This window comes from Protopterus annectens, chromosome 13.part0 (genome assembly GCF_019279795.1).
Source record: "Protopterus annectens isolate FY-2018-M chromosome 13.part0, PAN1.0, whole genome shotgun sequence".
Lineage (NCBI taxonomy): Eukaryota > Metazoa > Chordata > Ceratodontiformes > Protopteridae > Protopterus > Protopterus annectens.
In genome coordinates, this window is record NC_056747.1 from 578,096,734 (window position 1) to 578,110,190 (window position 13,457).

The 13,457-nt window shown below is 32.6% G+C and overlaps 1 protein-coding gene across 1 annotated transcript in view; it reads left to right on the forward strand.

Moving 5' to 3' along the window:
* The window catches only part of LRRC75A (leucine rich repeat containing 75A), a 1,985,298-nt gene that overhangs the window by 1,509,351 nt on the left and 462,490 nt on the right, over window positions 1-13,457 (forward strand). The window lies entirely within an intron of this gene.

The window sequence follows — 13,457 nt, forward strand, 5'->3', positions numbered from 1 at the left end:
TTCTCCATTCCGCCTTTGTCATGAGAGGTGAGCAGGTATAACCAAAATATTCTTGTCTCTCTCTCTCTCTCTATCTCTCAAACACCAGACCCTCCTCTGCCTGAGTTACTAATCTGGGTTGTTTGAGTCATAGTCAAGACTTTATCCCTCTATGCCACAAATCTAGCCCCTTTGGTCTTGGAGAGATGGCTGCCTTTAAATCCCTGTAACCAGCAGTTCTAGAAATGTGGGTGAGTGAGTTCAGTTTGCTAAGTTAGATAGACTACTGCATATTTATGTGACAGTCATAACCAGTGAAAAAAACTTGGCTGGACATATAGAAGGGCTGTAAAAGAATAGCAAAAAAGGGGCAGAAGGTGAAAGAGAACAGAAGACAAAGAAAGCCCCTGCAGGTTATTTCAGAAACTTTCTGTGGGATAGGATGTCAGGTGTGATATTTATATAATGCTTATTATATGCAAAGCAAGGATTCTGAGAATGTATTTAATATATTACTAAAGACAGGAAGACAGGGCTGTGAAATACTACTTGCCTCTCCATATTTATGTAGCAGCTCGCCTAATGCTGATTATCATCCTACGCTACATTTTGGTACAAAGTTTGGCTGTTGGCAGTGGTAATAGAAAAAATATTAATATGTGAAGAACAATCTGTGTTTAAATTAAAGTGTTTTTATGTGCTAGTTTAAACATTCACTTTCTGAAGATTATGAACAGAACCTATGATTACATTTCAAAAATTCTATGTGATTAGCATAGGTAATAAATTGCACATTGTGAAACATTATTTAATCAGCCTTAATGATCATTTTAGCCAAAGACAGCACTGGTCACTCATATGATGAAAAAGTGTGATCACTTTTTTGTTGCAAGGGTTATTTATTTTGAAAAAAATTAAATGTATTTTTACATTAATTTCTGAGTAGGACATTTGCTGAAAGTAATTTTTGCCAAACATAGTGGCTGGAATTCAGAAAGGGTTTGCACAAATGGTAAGCCGCACCATGAGCAGCTAACACCTCATGGTAACCCTTTCCAATTCAGAGATAGCTGCACAACAGTGGGATTTCAACAAATAGAAGCATCTCTTGAGGATGATCTCACCAGCCATGGTACATGATAATGAGGCAATCTGGGGGAGTGGTTAATGCTAAATAGCCAAGTCTTGTCCCTGGAAATGTACTATGGCTACTGATTTATGCTGCTGAGTGATTTAGAGAATCACTCGGCAGCATGAATTACTATGGTCTACTGAAAATTTTACTATGCTAAAAGATGGTGGTCACCATAGAAATGAATGGAAGAATCTATGATGCAGGTAAGTTCACTGAAGTTTTGACGAGACATAGTGGTGTCTGTTTCTGTGGCAGTGTGTAGTAGGCATCTCTGCAGGGGAGTCAGTGAAGTCTGATGAGTGTGTGTGTGTATCTGCCTGGATAGTCTCAATAGGATTAAAGTAAGGTTGGGGATCATGAGTGTGTGTGTGTGTGTGTGTGTGTGTGTGTGTGTGTGTGTGTGTGTGTGTGTGTGTGTGTGTATGTAAATATTGAAGCATGAGTGAATGGGTGAATTTGTCCGTCAGTCTTTTTGACTATGTGGCGTGTTTGATGTTGAATATGTGTGTGTATGTGAATTAATATGTGTATATGCATGCCTGTTATATCCCTCAACTTCATTACTGTAATCCTTATAAATTTACTCAAAAATCTAAAATTTTACAAGATACAGATCTAGTATTTGAAACTAAATCAGAGACATGCTACAATTTTCTGGACAGTTGAAAATTGTGGTCTGTGTGTCAGCACAATGCACGGGCCAGCAGAGGGCACTACTGCCACAATGTGCTTTTATTACGAGCTGTAAAAACATGCAATTCAGAGACATGCAGATTGGATGATAATGAGATATTCTTCATTGTAGCTCAAGCTAAAGCTGTCCCCGAGTCAAATTTTTTGCAGTCACTTTCGTTGGACTATCTGTGGTAGGCACTTTACACGACTGCACTCTCTTATTCTGAATCTTAGGGAGTATCTCAAACATCAAAATTCATACATATCTTGCAATAGTTGCACTAAGAGTTGCAAAGAACAGCTTAAGTCCACTGCCATTTCTGATTTGTTACTAATGCTGGGACATACACTGAAATGAAAATGGACTGTTCTTTTAAGGATAACATTTTGATGCTAGGCTCTTTTCTGTGAATTTAACAACCACTAGCTTGCTTCTTGCTGCTTAATTCGATCCGATATGTGCAGATGAATATGTCTGTCCTAAATTATAAAGTATCAACAATAATAGCATTTATTTCAAAATACTTGTGCTTTAAATTGCAGTGCATGAGCATATAGCTATTATTGATTAAATTCTGTACAGCACATTTATTTATTTATTACTGCACTTTTGATGAATACGAACTTTCTAAAGAGCTTATTATTCTACAAAGAATGAAAGTTGAAATTCTATGATATGAAAATTGCTTGGAATCTGTAATTTGTTGATCACTATATCAGATGCAGAGTACGTTGGCAGTAGCTGGTGTGTGTGTGTGTGTGTGTGTGTGTGTGTGTGTGTGTGTGTGTGTGTGTGTGTGTGTGTGTGTGTGTGTGTGTATGTGTGTGTGTATGAATCTGGAGGTACAGGAGAGGAGTGGAGTGTATGTGCTTCTGTACAGTGAGGATAGTAGGCTGTCAGCTGAGCACTTTTCCAAACTGCAGGTTATGCATTATTATAAACTCCATTAAAGGAGAAGTACAACTCAACCTGTCTGTGCAGGGGGGCAAGTTGTGTTTTTGGGTAGCCTCATCATGCATTAGCCTATGATGTTAAGAAGTACAAGTGTTTTACTCTTACTTGCTTCTCTAGCTTTTAAACAAGTAATTCTTCATGAATGCATATTCAGTACACAATACTTCCTACTAGCACATGTATAACCATTTTGTTCCTTTTGGCCTTACAATTCCACATTAATTAATACTCTAGAACTTAGCAAAATTAAGTATTTGTAATTAAACTGACATTAAGATCTGATAATAAATTTTTCAGGAAGTAAATTAAAAATGTCAAAGTAGAAGTCAGTAGTTTCTAGTTAGCACATGAGGATGCCTGAAAGAGAGGTGGGGGTGAGAAAGCAGAGTCAACCTTTAAATACATTCATGTTTTTACATATTTTGATTCAGTACAGAAAAGTTCATACTCTTGTTTCACTATTTATCAGAATTAAGCTGCAAGAAATCAATGACACAGCAAAAGCTTTGATACTGCACTTTTATAAAGCATACAAGAAAGCATCGTTTACTAAAGAAGAGTCATCATCATCAACCCCTTTTCCCATTTTTTTACAATGAGATTGGAGTCTTCCATTAGTTGTCATCACTTTTCACAGCACCTGTCTCTTGCCTTCTTCAGCAGTCATACATAACCGTCTCAAGTCTTTTCTCATGCAATCCATTCATCTCTTGGTTGGGCATCCTAGATTCCTTTTGCCTTCTTCCTGGGTCTCCCATATCTTCATCACCAAATAAACATCCTGCACATGTGCCCAAACCACCATAACTTGTTCTCTTTGACCTTTCTTGTAACTGGAGCTACAGTAGCTTCTGATCTGATGTTGTCATTTCTTCATTTGTCCAGGAACTCTAGCAAATGATATGGGACTGGAATGCAAAACAGAAGGCACATGGTATAAAACTGAGTACAGATGAGAGTTGTTATGGCTGCAAATGTGGGAATTCAGAAGAAGCTGAAAGTTGAAAAGTAGTGAAAATAGTGAAGCAGATTAACAGCTTCAAGTAACTGGGAAGGGTGGTTGAAGAGAGAAGTCTAAATGGGGAGGTCAAAGCTATAATCAAAGCTTCTGCAGCCAATATTTATTTTATTTAAAAAAATGGATGTCACTTGCATAAAATGGAACCAACTGCAACTTATGAATGTTTGCTAAAAGACTGTATTAATATGGTTAATTTAAAAATCATGTAGGTATTCTTATATTTTAAACCATTGTATTTTTTCTTTGCTTGTTACACATATATACTAAAATAATATACTAAAATGCAAATTCTCAGAGTAAAAGAAAAAAAGTACTCTGCTTCTAAAGGATTCCAAATCTATCTTCAAAGGGGCAATCATAATCCAATACCTTGGTTTCTTACTTGCATAGTTGAACCCCTCTTCTGTAAGTGGTCTTGTATATCCAATCTCACAACCACTTAGTTACTAATTTCTTTACCCTTATATACAGAATAAATAGTTTTTATAATAAAGCAAATTTATAACTAAACTTTTTCTTGTTACAAAGTACGTTTCATTTCCTTTAATCCAGCCTCTATATACAATGAAAACTTTGCATAATTATGTTTCATACTGGTTCCTGCATCTTCCTCATTCTGTACTGTCTGTACAGCATTTTGGATGTCTGTGAACTCTCGCATTTCCATTTTTAAGCATCTGGTACCTCATAGAGACATAGGCACTCAATGAGTATTGGATGAGGAAAGTAGAAGGAAAGACGTGGGTGTCAGGCAATGGATATGTTATACTGATATAATAATTTCATATGTAACTGACAGTTTCTGAAAAAAATATTAAGAACTCTCATTAAAGCTCACTTATGAGATTACTAGTAAGAAAAAAAATAAAAAGCAAAAGGGATGTTTGAAACATACCTTCAGATGTACTAAGAAAGATAATAATTCATTCTAGTCTTACTGTAAGTCATTGGAAAAGCAGGATAACAGAAGCTTGTTAATCCCATCTGTTTTATGTAATGGGATATATATTGCATTGTGAGAAGAAGCACTGGTTGCAAATAAATCACATTTGTGAAAACTCCTCAGGCTATTTTGTGGTATTATTTAGGAGATAATGCTAAGTTTATAGTGTGATTCAGAGGCATTAATATTGCACAAATGTAAAGGTGTAATGAAAACACAGGTTTCGTTTTTTGATCAGAGTTATACTTTAAAGATGAGTGCTATTTCAAGCTTCTGGTATAACTGTGCCAACCTGTTTACTGTGCAAAACTCTATATTCATCCCCAAATATTTTGGGTGAAGAGACCAGAAACCAGTTTACCTTTTCAGCCTTTATTTCCAGCATCCTCTATATACATGTTCTTCTTGCACTTGCTTTTATCTAACTTTTTTGACCATTTGCTTGCTGAATTCTGAATTGCCTCATATGTCTTCTCTCACATTTTACCTGGAAGCTGGAATTCCTAATGCCTGGAGAAATTAAACTACTTTAGTCAGCAAATGTAGTCAGTCTAATAAAGACAGCGCTATCTGCCAATTATAATAGTGAAATCATTCTGAAGTTAAGTTTATCCTATGCATTTTTTTCAAAAGTTTTATTTTTATTTTTCAAATACATTTGAATGAATTCCATAGTATTTATACATAACATCTTAATAACTATGTACACTAGCCTGACACTATAGCAGATTTTAATGTATACAGTTACTTTATAAGTATGTCCAAACAATTATCAGAGTGTCTGATCAAGTATAGTATAGTGTGAATCAACGATAAGACTTTTCCCCAAGGGTTGTTGATAAATGGCTTTGGATAAATTCTTAGTTCTTTAATTTTAATTTCCAATAATGCTGTGGTCTTCAGTAGGCTGTAGAAGTCTTCCAAAGTTGGTATTGTGTTTGTCTGCCATCTTCTTGTTATACACTTCCTCGCAATTGCAAGTATACTCCATACTAGATACATGTTTTACCTATTCAAATGAGGACCTTCGTTCACATTTAATAATACAAGAGCTTTAGTTAAATAAAATGATTAATTAAATAAAACTTGTAGAAAGTTATTAATAACATTCCAAAATGGCTTAATTTTAGCACAGTCAAAGAAAATGTGATTCCAATCTGCATTGTGTACTTGCTCACATCTCCAACATATTCCTTTTATGGAAGAACTAATTTTACTGATTCTGTCTGGGGATAAGAATGCTCTGTGCAAGCATTTCCAATTAAAAACTTTCCAGTATTGTGTAAAGGATGTATATTTTATCGATAATAAGATATTTGTTTTAATATCTTCAGTTAACTGTATTGAGTGTCCTTTTGTTATATATTTCCAATATGAGGTTTTGGGTGTTGTTTTATAGTTTATCAATATTTTATAACATTTTGAAATACTGTTTCCCATGTCAAAGTCATTGTATATGATTTCATATATGTATTTCATAAATTTAGGTATTTCTTTAAATGAAGAATTGTTAATTATTCTACTTAATTCTTGGGAATATGACAAAATACTCTGTAAAGTTAGCCAGTCCTGTTGTGGAATTTTGTATGTTGTTTTTATTACTTGCATATCTAAAACTTTTAGTTCTTTGATACACTGGAGCCAACAAACAAATCCTTTCTGTTCCCAGGAATTAATAATTTCACTATATATTTTATGTGGAAGGTTCTTTGTGACTATAAATTGTGTTAAAAGATCAAACCAGATTTTTAAATCTATATTTGCATTAATAATTTTCCTAAATGAGTCAATGTAATAATTAATCATATGAGTTTTAATGGGTTTAGTTATGTTATATTGCATACTAATACATATGTGCCATGGCAAATTGTTATCTGTTGTTTGAAAATTTTTTTGTAAATCAAATTCATTTATTGATATTACAGTTAGTAATTCTTTCTAATTTGAAGAGTAATTTGGACTTATCCAATCTGAGATTGTTTTAGATATTGATGCTTTTATATATGTCTCTATATCAGGAAAGTTTAATCCTCCCTGTTTCCATGGTCTGATATGGTGTATTAAAACTATTCTGTTTCTTTTGGGAAACCATAAAAATGTAATTAGGCCTGAGTTTATTTCTTTAATTATATTCCTTTCGGGTAACAGTTGTATTGCCAAAGTTATATATAGGATCTTGGGTAGTAAAATCATTTTTATTGACTGTAGCCTATCCTCAAATGTTAATATTATTTTGTTCCATTTTTCCACAGAGATTTTAATTGTATTGATGACGTTATTGTAGGTTTTTGAGACTAATTCATTATTATCTTTGCATAACTCAATTCCTAGATATTTTAAGGTAGATTTTTGTTTCCCTATGATGTGATCCCCCTTAGTCTGCAGTTCTTTTTTTTTATTTAAAAATAAAAATTTTCATTTTGATTTATTGAAGTGGAGTCCTGAAGTCGTGAAATATGTCAATTAATATATCTAATTTTTCTAATGTCTCTTTTGTATTAGATAATGTTAGTTATATGTCATCAGCAAATAACATTACTTTGTTCATAAATGTCTATTCCTTTGATTTTTATATTGTTACATATTGAATCTGCCAATATTTCAATAGGCAGAGCAAGTAGAATCAGTGACATGAGACATTCTTGTTTAGTGCCTTTTGTTATATGTATAGATTCAGAGGTAAAAATACCTAACTTGACATGCACTAAATTACTTGTATATATATTCTTTAGGAGATGAACAAAGAATGCTAGAAATTCAAATAGCATTAGGATTTTGAATAAATAGTCCCAATTTAGGGAATCAAAGGCTTTCTATATATCTAAGCCAATTGAGTGTTTCTTTATTTTTTATTAACATAATCTATAAGAGAAATTATCCTTTTAATATTGTCATGTGTGTGTCTATGATATATAAATTCAGTTTGATCATTATTTATTGTTTTGGATAGTGGAATTTTCATTGTTAGTTAATATTGTCATAAATATCTTATAGTTATTATTTAATAATGATGTAGGTCTATATGAGGTGCAGATGTTTGGAAATTTGTTTTCCTTTATAATTGGTGTAATTAAGGGATATCTACAAGAGGGTGGTATTAAAGCTTGTGACTGAATTTCTAATATAGTTTTATGGAACAGGGATAGTATCTTTGAAGGAAAAAGTTTATATATTTCCATAATTATGCCAGCTATACCTGGAGCTTTATTATTTTTGTCCTCTCTCGTTGTATCTGTAATTTCTTTGTATGATATGGGTGCTTGCAGATCTAGCTTTAATTTTTCTGGTATTTTTTTATATTAGAATATTTTTCATCTAGATTTAATTGATCGATATGTATATTTTCTTTTTGAAAATGTTCCATATAGTGATTTCTATAGGTATCAAGAATGCCACCTATATCTGAGACATTTTCCTTTTCTTTTCGTGGAAGATACTTTTAATGTTATTAGCTTTTGATTGTATTTTGATTCTTGTAGATAAATTATGTAGATATTTGGGAGAAGTGGCCAAGGTATTAATTTTTAGTTTTTCTAAAGCTAAACTAGTTTTATGTGTTAAAATTTCATTGTAGTTATTGTTTAATACTTCTACTTTCTTTTTCATCTCCAAATGATTTTGATTTTTTTCAGCTTTTACTAACAAAAGTTTGGACTATAGATCTAATAATTCTGAAACCCATTCTCTGATTTTTTTTATACCAAGTTAGGGCTTTACCACATATGTAAGCTGTTGAGTCCCATATCATTATTTTCTTTATCTTTGTGGTGTAATTAATATCTAAGAAGAAGTGCAATTCAGATAATAACCAGGGTTTGAACTCTTTAATTTTAGTTATATATGCTGGTATTCTGGAGTTAAAGATTAATGTTTGTACCCATTTTGAAGTTTTAGTATCAATGAATTGTGGTCTGAAAAGGGGCAGGGAGTGATTGAGAAATTAATGATTTTAGAGTGTAAGTCATGGGCAGCAAATATTTTATCTATTCTAGTTTGGGTACCAAATCTGTGATCTTGATAGGAAAACAGCAAAGTGTTATCTTCTTTAAATTTGAAAGTATCTACAAGATGAAATGATTCTACACACTTGTTTAAAGCTTTTGATACATCAGATGTATGCAGCGGTCTTTTATTTGTAGTTTCAGAAATATCAAATATACATTTAAAATCTCCTCCTAATAATAAGTTGCCTTTATAATTATTGGAAATGAAATCCAAGTGTTTTTTAACAGTTCCTGTTCCAATGCCTGGGAACCAGTATAGACTGGCTAGGGTCCATATTCTGTTATTATATTTAGCTAGTACTAATGCATAAGGCCTTCTTTATCTTCATACTTATAAATGATTTCTGAGTTAATCACATTTGTTTTCCATAAAATTGTTACCCCTTTTGGCTTTGTCTTATAAGTGGATTGCGACAATAGCATATATTCCTTAGGATTCCATTTGTAATTGTCATTTGTTTTGAAATGAGTTTCTTCAAGGAAGACAATTTCTGCTTTGTTCAGTTTTAAATATTTCAGTAGATTTCATCTCTTGCTAGGATTGTTTAAGCCATTGGTATTTAAAGATAATAAAGTAAAATCCATCTTCGGTTATTTAGACTACGTATTTTTTGTTTTATTGTGACTATTAAACATTTCCTCTAATAACTATAAAGTATATGTTTCAGCTTTTAAAGGGAATTATCAGTTTTATACTTTGAGTGTTTACCAATAAAGTGATGTTTTGGTCAGGCATACTAAAAATGTTTTTGTGAAATAAATTTAATTAATGTTAACAAAATTAATATCCTCATTAGCCATGGAATGAAAATCATTCCTAATCTGATGGTTACACCTAAGTCCATCAAATTATCACTCATACCTTAACAATCCAGAACATCTGAGCTCCGTAAATTGAATTATCATATGGAGAATATTTGTAATAGGAATAAGCAATATTTATATTATATTGAACAGATATAGTACTATTGTAGATTAGACAGAATTATAATACAATATAAATGTCTACTTATTGTATAAGCAATTATTATTTACATGAAAGATAGACGGCAAGCAATTCAATCATAGTAAATTAGGATGTATCATATATAAAACCTCTGTAAAAGATTATACCACACAGTTATTTAACATATTCACCCTTATTGATGAAGTCTTTCAAAACTTATTACTTAATATAAACAGATGTAATGTTTATAACGCAATGTATCTTACTAGATATATCAGAAGTTATATTTCATTGTTTGCCAGCTTTGAAGTAATCAGTTTATTTGTTGCTAACTTAAAGCATCAAATTTGTTTTATGTGAACATTGATGAAAGTTAGTGCGTTTTAATTATCAGTGCATCCCTCTTCCAACCATTTCCTACACACAAGGATTTTCATGTCTGTCATTTCTTATTATAAAATGAGTGAAATTATAGGTTAAAAACAATGATTTCACCTGTTGTGATTAATGATTACAAGTTCCCTTTCCATAATCATAAATTGCCATTTTATGGCATATACTGAAAGTTTTTAGATTTAAATGGCAACATTCTATTTTGTATAATCAGCAAAGGTTAAACTGAGTGATTATTGTCAATTTAATACTATTTGTTCAGAATGTGATTGTTACATTCTGTGACATTCCTAGTTCAGGCTTCTATTGTTTCCCTTGAACAACTTTGTCAGTTTGATGTCATGTATAAACCATTAGTTACCTTGGTAATAGCTTAAGTATTATGTATGATCAAGATGTATTACAAAACCACAATTCAAGTTAAAGCAATTATATGACTTGTTATGCACATTTACTTATATGAGAAAATCATCATGCTTCCCCTTGATATTCAATATAGTGTATGTCATTTATGACAAGTTAAAACAGTAGTGTTATTATACACAAGCCCATATTATTAAACTGAGTGTCTATTGTCAATTTAATACTATTTGTTCAGAATATGATTGTTACATTCTGTGGCATTTCAAGTTCAGGCTTCTATTGTTTCTCTTGAACGACTTTATCAGTTTGATGTCATGTATAAAACATTAGTTACCTTGGTAACCACTTAAGTATTATATATGGTCAAGATGGGTTACAAAACTACAATTCAAGTTAAAGCAATTACTTGACTTGTTATGCATATTTACTTGTATAAGAAAATCATCATGCTTCCCCTTGATATTCAGTGTATTGTATGTCATTTATGACAAGTTAAGACCGTAGTGTTATACACAAGCCCGTGTTATTAAATCCTGTCTTTAATATTTAAATTCAGTAGAATGCTTCATCTTATATGACGATTATATATTTTATGTCTAGATTTACTAAAATCATACATTACATAACTATTGTGTTTTTTTTTTTTTTTTGTCTGTTGCTAAGTTATTTGAGAGACCACAAGCTGTAATGCTTATTCTTATGATTAGCTCCTTCCAAACATGTTTATACAGTCCATAGACTTTAAATTATGAGACCCTTCTAGTTTCTTATTTGTTATAAGTATATTTCCATCCTTACATACACACATATCAGTACTTCAAGCACTGGCAACAATGCCCATTCAGTTTTGCCAGAATACCATTCACTAGTTCATGTGGTGTGTTTCCAGGCTGTTCTTAAAATATCCAAACCAATATTTGTCCTGTTCCATTTTACCAGCCTGTTCCATGCAGTGGCTACTCTGCCAGTGAACCACTCAACACACCTTCCATTCCCACAAATATTTCCATGAAGGAAATCTGATGACTCTCTAGCACTTCCCAGCAACCCCAAACACCCCTAGAACCAGCTATCCATATATGTCCAACATATCCAAGCAAGCTCACCTCCCAGACCACTGCAAAGGGTACTGCACAAGACCAAGTGCTCTTAGTCTTTCACAATAACTCAGACTTCCACTCTTATGTAAGTCCTTAATGTGTTTGGACCAAAATACATTTTAAATATAGAATTGCACTTATTATTATTTTTTTATCAAGAATCAACTTAATGAGCTAAACAAAGTGTTGGGAGATCATCAATATGTGTACATGTGGTTTAAAACAGTCCTTTTATTATTATTTTTTTTAAACCAAAAATGTCATTGCCGAGGATTATCTCAGAGGCTCCTCAGAGCTGTTAAGCATTATCATCACTCTGTCTCCATTACCAGAGCAACCTGGGAGCATCTGTTTCTGTTAGTGTGTCTGTGTCCTGAATACCAGATGCTCATGATGCACCTGAAGCAAAGCTTCATTTCACTGCAACTTCAAGCCTAAATTCCCTCCTTTCAGTGAGGCAGCAGCCAGGAAAAGAATGGAGAGCAAACAGATAAAAAAAAAAAAAACTCCCAACAAGCCACTACAACAAGAGATAACACATTCTTCAGCATTCCCACCTCTCACTCAGCAGATGTATAAACAAACTATTCTCTGCCAAAATATCCCAAATCACAGTTTTATCCACCCCCTTCCCCTGGATCTAGGCTAAAACACCAAATGTGTCTTCCTAATACACAAGCATCAGTAAACCTCGATCACAAGCCGCACCCCACAGCTTCCAGGAGACGAAAACAGCAACAAACAACAGTTGCCAGGCACAGCTGCATCTATGCACACCCTGTCAGGCTTAATCAAATAGCACTCAAAGCTATGATACCTGCCATAATTGGTTTTAACTATATTTATACAGAATAATAATGACATTTGTAATAAGACCTTGCTACTTATTATTTAACCAGGATATACATGACATTTCTAAATCATACTTTAACTGAAGAAGGAATTAGTCTCCATAACAGCATTTGTTTTCAAAACACTCTACTGTTACTGCTTTTATATATGATGTTAATTTGTTACATTTGAGTCTGAACTCTGATGAATGGTACCTTGTTGAATTAGTTAATTACTTAAATTATTATAAGTAAAATCAATGAAAAATGAACAAGATACGTATTCATTGAGTTCAAGTAGGGGAATAGAAACTTCTATGTTTGTATTACATGTTGCTTTGTTTGGCTTATGTATAATGTAAATAGTAACCCAACTTGACTTACCTTTGTTTGTGAAGAATTTTTGGACTCTTTGAACATTCTGAATAAATCATTACTGTTTCTCAGTTGTTTAAGAAACCCTCTTTTTGTTGTTTAAATAAAAACAGATGACAAGTGATGTACCGTATCAGTTGATACTTTGAGATGTAGTTGTAAGAGTTATTTTTTTGGGACAGCTATCTTGGAATCAGTTTTTTGTTTCTTCTTTCTAGCCTTAATCCAACAATTTATTTCTTTTATTCTTTTAAGAGTAGGGGCCATCCATTCCATTTCTTCTGAGATAGGCACTATGTTGTTGTTTTTGATGAATATAGTAGCTTCTTCTAAGTCATTAAAAGTTCTCATCTCATTGGTGGAAAGTATTTTTATCTTGGCTGGAAAGGCCGGCTGTGCTTTAATGTTGTTTTGTTTTAACAGTTTTATTATTGGGCAGACTTATTTCCTTTGTTCTAGTATTCTGGAAGAATAATCATTGTCAAACCTTATCAGGCTTTGATTGTATTTTAAGGGTGATTTTCTCCAAGCAGATTTTAATATTAGTTCCTTGTCCAGAAATTAAAGAAATTTTAAACTATGGATCTAGGTGGAGTATTTGTTGAGTTCGATAGAAGCAGGTTTCCTCAATGCTCTATGTTCCCTTTCAATTCCAAATGAAAGCCCCTCTTTCAAGTCTAAAAATTCAGGAATCCAGATTAAGAATGAAACCATGTCTTCTCCTTCAGTGATTTCAGG